This window comes from Mytilus galloprovincialis, chromosome 6 (genome assembly GCF_965363235.1).
Source record: "Mytilus galloprovincialis chromosome 6, xbMytGall1.hap1.1, whole genome shotgun sequence".
Taxonomy (NCBI): Eukaryota; Metazoa; Mollusca; class Bivalvia; order Mytilida; family Mytilidae; genus Mytilus; species Mytilus galloprovincialis.
Genome location: NC_134843.1, coordinates 79,689,795 through 79,698,017, shown reverse-complemented (window position 1 = coordinate 79,698,017; position 8,223 = coordinate 79,689,795). Strand labels below are relative to the sequence as shown.

The window sequence follows — 8,223 nt, the reverse complement described above, 5'->3', positions numbered from 1 at the left end:
TTCACAACTTGTTTTGAGACTCTTGTCAGTTTGAAGCTTGACATGTAATGTGCACACTTGTCATTGTCGACAATAGTATAATGTAGTCTATAATAACTTAAATGCTATTAATTGATTTGCACCAGATGTGAATTTCAACAATCAATGTCTCTTCAATGATGCTCGAGGCCTAAATATTTGAAAATTGAGAGCTTATTAAAAGGGTGAAGTGTTATAAATACAAAGAACAATAAAAAAACTAGAGGCTCTTAAGAGCCTGTGTCGCTCACCTTGGTCTATGTACATACATGTTTTAAACAAAGGACACAGATGGATTCATGACAAAATTTTGTTTGATGATGGTGATGTGTTTGTAGATCTTACTTTACTGAACATTCTTGCTACTTACAATTTTCTCTATCTATAATAAACTTGGCCCTTTAGTTACAGAGGAAAATATTTTGTAAAAATTTACAAAAATTTACCAAATTAATGAAAATTGTAAAAAATTGACTATAAAGGGCAATAGCTTGTTAAGGGATTAACTGACCATTTTGGTCGTGTTGACTTATTTGTAGATCTTACTTTACTGAACATTATTGCTGTTGACAGTTTATCTCTACCTATAATAGTTTTCAAGATAATAACCATTAACGGCAAAATTTCTTTAAAAATAACAAATTGGGGGCAGCAACCCAACAACAGGTTGTCCAATTCATCTGAAAATATCAGGGCAGGTAGATATTGATTTGTTAAACAATTTAATGCGATGTCAGATTTACTCTAAATGTTTGGTTTCAGAGTTATAAGCCAAAATCTACATTTAACCCCTATGTTCTATTTTTAGCCATGGGGGCCATCTTGGTTGGTTGGCTGGGTCACCCCACACATTTTTTAAACAAGATACTCTTATAAAGATTGCGGCCCAGTTTGGTTAAATTTGGCCCAGTAGTTTCAGAGGAGAAGATTTTTGTAAAAGATTACAAGAATTTACGAAAAATTGGTAAAAAATGACTATAAAGGGCAATAACTCCTTGAGGGGTCAACTGACCATTTTGGTCATGTATTTTTTAAACTAGATACCCCAATGATGATTGTGGCCAAGTTTGGTTAAATTTGGTCCAGTAGTTTCAGAGGAGAAGATTTTTGTAAAAGTTCAAGACGACGACGGACGATGACGGACGCTTAGTGATGAGAAAAGCTCTATAATAAACTTGGCCCTTTAGTTTTTGGTTATTATTTTGAATACTGTTATAGGTAGAGCTAAAAAGGGTAGCCAAAGCCAGGCAAGGAATTAGCTTTGCATGAAGTAGATACGTTCCTTAATTTTAAATAATTTCAAAAAATTATTTGCCTTCCTGTCTTGCCTGCTACACTTTTAATGTAAAATGTGACATTAAAAAGATTATCAACTTGCAATTATAGCATAACCTGGTTGTGTAAAGGTTCACATTTCAAAGGCTAAAAGGTGTTGATAATTTATATTTTTTATCCAGTTGTCTTGTGGTATGAAGTTTCTTTGTTGCATTTGTCTATGGCCATGTCATTTTTATGATGAACAAGAATGCACAAACTGAAATGTCGCCTTCTTAAATAACAATTGATACCATGTTGATAGTCCTAAATATAAAGCTTTACTACAACTATCACATAAACTTATCATGATGATTGATCAAAGAAAATGAGGTCAAGGTCAGATAAACCAATTGGGAAATACATGAACACCCTACAATCATTCAATACACTAAGGCAGTAACCATTTGATTTTCTGGGGGAGGCTATGGTTTTTTTTGGAAAAAAAAGTTTGTTTCCAGTTTTTGGAGAAAAAAATAATTTGTTTTTGATTCTGAGAAAAAAAAATTGTTTGTTTCACCCTCAGCTGCCACTATATGTAATGCTAAAACTGAAAGAAAAAAATTGTTTTCGACTTGTCGCGAAAAAAATAGATTGTTTTTCGCCACAGGCGAAAAAAAAAATTTGTCCAGAAAAAAAAACCATAGCCCCCCCCAAGAAAATCAAATGTTTGCTGCCTAAATATAGTTGACCTATTGTTTATATATATAGTTTCTAAGAAACAAACTTAACCATGAAAACTTAACATTGACCATTGAACCTTCAACCACCAACATGATGATACCTACCAGACAGACATATACAGCTTACAATCCTTCCATACAACAAATAAAGTTGACCTATTGCTAATAGTTTAAGAAAAACTTACCAAAACACAAAAACTTAACACTGAGCAATGAACCCTGAAAATGAGGTCAAGGTCAAATAAAACATTGCACACTGATGTGTACTTCTTAAATATTTTCATACACAAAATATGGTTGACCTATTGCAAACTCCAAAACTTAACCTTGACCACTGAACCATGAAAATGGGATCAAGGTCCGATAACACCTGCCAGTTGGACATGTTCACCTTACAACCATTCCATTCACCAAATATAGTAGGTCTATTGCATACAGTATATATATATAAGATAAACAGACCAAAACACAACCAGGTGCTCTGCAGGGCACAGCTTTATATGACCACAGAAGTAGAACCCTGAACAGTTAGGACAAGTATGAACACAACATTCAAGCTTGATACAACTCTGAATTTGGATTGAGATCAATTTTTGACATAATATGAGTTTCTGACACAAAACAAATGTAATTACCTCCCTTACACTGCTTTTAAATTGTCTTAATTGTCCATTGACCAGAAATATTTAGTTTTCCCACTTTTTTGCCCCTAATTCCGAAACGTTTTGAGCCTTAATCCCCCAAAGTCAATACTAACCATCCCTTCGTGGTATGGAAACTTGAGGTTTCAGTGGTGTAGCTTGCATGTATGCTCAGATGCTCAAGCATCCACATCATTTTGACCAAAAAAAAAATTAAAAAATGTATAATTGCATGCATGTGTTCGCAGCAGAAACACAGATGTACTAGTATCTAAATGTAACAATAGTGAGGATATGAGAAGAGCGTTCAACTTTTTCCAAAGCAGTTTACGTGGTCTTTCCTGTAGGCTCATTTAGTTTATGGATAAATCACTGAAAAGTGCTCTCGACTTTTTCGTAAAAAGTCTACATCGTAGCGCATTGTCGGCTACGGCAAGCGCAGAAGATGATGATACGCAGATCTGCTGACATGTTTGGTCTGAAATTGAGCCAAACAGAGCGATGACATAACAACGTTATTAGTTAACAACTAATCAATCATATCCTGATATCGTTTCCTGGGACATGAAACATGACTAGTATTTATACCGGAGTTTGATAATTACTGGACTTATAAATTTCCCTTTTCCATCTAGGTACAAATATTAATTTTATTTTCAATAAAAGAACGATAAATGTCCCCGCATTGTTCATATTTTATCTATCCAAGATACAAGTGAAATAACAAAAGAAGTATTTTTTTCTTTTTTCTTTTATTAATATCTTGAGAGAAATAAAAGCTTCAGGCCAAATGCAGTGGGATTTCCGTTATACTTATATATTTCAAAGGTATTAATTGGTTAAAAATAATCGATCAGGACTTATCATTATTGCAAGAGTCAAAAATGTTGCTGATGATATAAATATCACAAAAATATGGCAAGAATTGTACACATGACAGGGCTAACAAGTCCGAACTGACGGACGTCCGATATTTCCATGTCCCCTGCAACGCGTTAAGAAAGTAATCAAAAACCTCATTTGGAGGCTCAAATTCCAACGAAAGGGAGTCAATTTGGATTCTTAGAGAAACATTTGTATTGGTGGGTATTTTGAACAAAAATCTAGCCAGTGTCGGATTGTAGGGGCGTACACATGCATACAGGGAAAATGGTCCCAAATTTGTTTCGCCTCGCTCGGCTTCACGACAGTTTCGCATCCACATCATATGAACCCTGGCTACGCCACTGGGTTTAATTGCAGAGAGATTCATACACTTAAACATAAGTTATTGTTTGAAAACTACAAAAATACTTATTTTTGGCCCCCTTTTTGGCCCCTAATTCCTAAACTATTAGGACCATAGCCCCCAAAATCAATCCCAACCTTCCTTTAGTGGTATTGAACTTTCTTGTAAAAATTTATAGAGATAATCATATGAAATCATCATTCAAAGTCAATAATTTCTGTAAAAATTTGACTGACTATGTGGCAATGTTGACTGAGATCTTAATTGTTCTGTTATGTTTGCCATATATGTTTCCTAGACTAGAGTATTTGCAAATAAAATTGAGAATGGAAATGGGGAATGTGTCAAAGAGACAACAACCTGACCAAAGAGCAGATAACAGCTGAGGGCCAATTATTATGGGTCTTCAATGCAGCGAAAAAATCCAGCACCTAGAAAATAGAGTGTGTATGCATTTGGAAATAAATGAAAAGCTGTTAAGATATAAATAGTTTAATACTTTCATGAGTTGTTTATAAAATAATACTTGTATACAAATAAGAATTTAATACATTAAAAATAAATTTTGATTATAAGGTGAATACATAAATAAAGAGTTCATCACGAAAAAAAGATAGAAAAAAACAAATAAAAAGAAAAGATGAAACATATATCTTTATAATTGGACTTAATTGATAATTTCAAATGCTGAATGATTTGTATAAATTTGTAAACAAATGAAATAAAAAACTTCTGAGGTAATTCATCTTTTCATTATTAGTAAATTTTAGGTTCAAAACAAATCTAATGAACCTCTTCCTTTATATAAAATAGAATAACAACCTTGATTTTACTACTGGGGATACATCATTTTAATGCCAAATACCATATAAAAAATCTCAAATTTGGTTACTTTAAGCACTACTCCTAAACCATACATGTACATGTGCTCCTAAGAAATATGAAGTTTTAAAAGTACAATATTCAAACTATCATATTTCTTGCCTATAATTCAAAATGCCCAAAATGTTTGTTGTTATCCAATGCCTGAAAGTTAGAACCTTTTTTATTTGACATTTTCTGTTAAAAAAGAACAGAAGAGCACTCTTCGGCTCAAATATGTAACAAAGTCCTTATTGAAGATTAATGAGCGATTATATATCTGACACTTTGTTATTTTTTAGGGGAACAGAGGGTCATAAGATTATTGATACATTAAATTCATATTATCCTCCTTGAGCATGTATAACTGAATCAAAGGATGGAACAATCACTACAAATTCAAATGTTGCATCATGTATATTTCCGTAGAAAAATGTGCACCAATTAATGATTTCAAATACAATTCAAAAGCTTATCATTAAACAGTTTTTCTTATAAATCTAACAATTTTACAAATCCTTTAGTTTTGCATGTATTACATGATTTTCAGAAGAAAACAAATAGAAGAGATAAGACACTACAATAAAATACAAGTCCAGATAAGTTTTGTAGTAAAACAATTCATCTAAACATAAAATGTAGGGAAGAGTATTAAATTTAAAGAACATTCACTTAAACTTTAAAAGGTTTTTGTCAAATATTATTAATTTACCATGATACAACATAGGAATCTTTTCCCAGACCTACAGTAGTTCAAACATATCATGCACATGTAGGTCAAAATTACAAACAAGTTGTAGAATATTTTTTGTACAAAATATAAGACTGGAATGTGATTGATTGATTAATTGATTGACAGTGATTGATTGATTAATTGATCGGTGTTTTAAAGAGACGGTATCATACTGCACCAATAAAAATTGAAGGTACATGTATTAGAAAAATCAAAATTTTAAATTATACCAACAATAGCATTTCAACCAAAATTATCAAAAATGTTAGATATATATAGATTTTGTGTAGATATGTATAATACATCTATATACTATTAGATAAAATATAACTGTTTCATGTTTGCTTTAATAAAAATACATATAAAAGAAATTATCACATTTTGTAACACTACATGTATACATATAAAATTTTATGAACAAGTGTTTTGATTATGACACTGTATTATCAAGACAAGTTATGAAATGTCATGTACATTGAGTATAACACATGAACATCCACTTACTAAATTCCATGTACATTGTATATATAGCATGTGTACATGTACTACATCCTAATATAAAAATCCATGTATTTAAGTATGTTCCTTGAATATAATGCTGTACTGTCATATATAGAACAACAGATATTTATTTTTGGCATTTCAAAATTTTCATGTTCTTTAAGCAAACTCAAAATAATTTTCAGTTTTTATCTGCAAAATTGTTCAAAGAACAAATCATTTAGTAAAATTAGTTTGTTTTAAAATACCAAAAGCAAATATCAATACAAAAAGTAACAAAATGTATTGGTAGCCTTTTATCAAATAAAAACTCAAAACTCATCTAACCAATTAATATGATTAACAAAACAATGATATTGGTAACTAACAAGCTCTGACCATGATGACCAGTAAATGACCAGTAAATGTATTTAGTCATTTGTGTCCTTCGTTTGCTGTAACCAACTTCAAAGAAATTTATATATATACATATATACATGTCTATATATATTTATGTCCACAACAGGAAAAATTTGTTCATTATAATATTCACACAATGTAGAAAGGTTAGTTCAAAAACAACATTAATTTAAGTTGGTCTCAGTTGTAAAATTGTATGATGCATATACATTGTATATTGATCATACATATAAAAATATATGAAGTTGAAATGAAAACTACAAAAATGTATGGCTTAGGCCACGGTTTTTTAATTTGTTGGTGGTTGGTTTACGGATTTTCTCCATGAAAAAGTCGGGTCGGTCGGTCGGGAAAAAAAAGAAAAAATATCTTTCAAGACAAAACAGATACGCAAAATAAATATATATTTCACCTTTCTAATAATATGTTTGTTATGCTTTTTTGTCATATTTCTTAAATTTAAGTTCGATGAAATACTATTGCTCAGCTGTAATAAACATCGCATAACATTGTCTAATAATTTCCCGTAAAAAAAGGGGGATGAACGGATACTTGAAAGACTAAATTAAATCGTCATTTCACAAACAAGAAAAACAGATTCACGTAGCTCTTAATCAATTCCAGAAAACTTGGTGAATAATGATCTTCAAGCACGAAAACTGATAAAGAAAAAAAATAATGTAAAAACTTCGTACGAAAATAAGTTTCAACACACGTGTCAAAAACGTTATAGACTCGTCCTCTGGAAAAACGAGAATATCGGGTAAATCTGTTGTCATGCATTCCCGTTTTTTATCCAAATCAAGGATACTGTGGATACTATACAAATCCTTGTCCAAATGGACGATATTTTTTTATTATCTATGAAACAAGATAATTTCAAATGATTTGTTAATATCAGAGACATATATACACATGTGTATACATATGTGTATATATGTCTCTGTTAATATTCAGTACTTTAGGCAGCAACCATTTGTTTTTCTGGGGGGGGCTATGGTTTTTTTTTCTGGACAAATTTTTTTTTTCGCCTGCGGCGAAAAACAATCTATTTTTTTCGCGACAAGTCGAAAACAATTTTTTTCTTTCAATTTTAGCATTACATATAGTGGCAGCTGAGGGTGAAACAAACAATTTTTTTTTCTCAGAATCAAAAACAAATTATTTTTTTCTCCAAAAACTGGAAACAAACTTTTTTTTCCAAAAAAAACCATAGCCCCCCCCAGAAAATCAAATGGTTGCTGCCTTAACTTGATGTCTTAAACTTCCACCTGTCCACATTTGGACAAGTCTATTTCTATGAAAAGATGCATCTTACGGACTGGTGACAAATAAGGGAAACGGAACTCATTGCGTAATTGGTTTGAATCACAGGTTTCGTTCCGCAAAATTATTTGCGCAAACGACATTTCAAGGTCATTAATAATTGATTTGTCTATTTTTAGAAACGTAACCTGGAAGTTTTCTTTTTTTTCACAACAGAAAGTGTTATCAATTCTGTTAGTGATTAATGCATTTCATTTCATAAAAAAGGTTATTTTAATTATTTTTCAGGGAAATCAGAGACATATATGTCTCTGGGGAAATGCATTTGTTAGGGTCGGCAGGAATAAAAAAGCATGAAAAGTCAATTTTATTTTTATTCTGGAAATCGGCAAAATCAGGTCGGCGGATCCGTAAACCAACAAATTAAAAAATCCTGGCCTTAATTTAGGTAGTATGGGTATGAATAAGAATTTTTCCTACTTTGCATTAAAAAGCTTTAATTTGTATTTCTGGTATTTTAAAAAAAAATATGAAAATTGTTCATCTGCACGGACATGACGGATAGCTTGTTTTCAATCT

General features: G+C 31.4%; 1 long non-coding RNA gene across 1 annotated transcript in view; it reads right to left on the bottom strand.

The window, feature by feature from the left end:
* Window positions 1-4,360: 4,360 nt before the first annotated feature.
* LOC143080450 (uncharacterized) overlaps window positions 4,361-8,223 on the bottom strand; it is a 4,907-nt gene continuing 1,044 nt past the window's right edge. The window contains exons 1-2 of the long non-coding RNA XR_012979716.1: window positions 8,083-8,223; window positions 4,361-6,651 (exon numbers count right to left, since the gene is read on the bottom strand). The exon at window positions 8,083-8,223 is cut by the window's right edge and continues 1,044 nt beyond it. This is a non-coding gene — a long non-coding RNA (uncharacterized LOC143080450). The remainder of the gene's footprint in view (window positions 6,652-8,082) is intronic.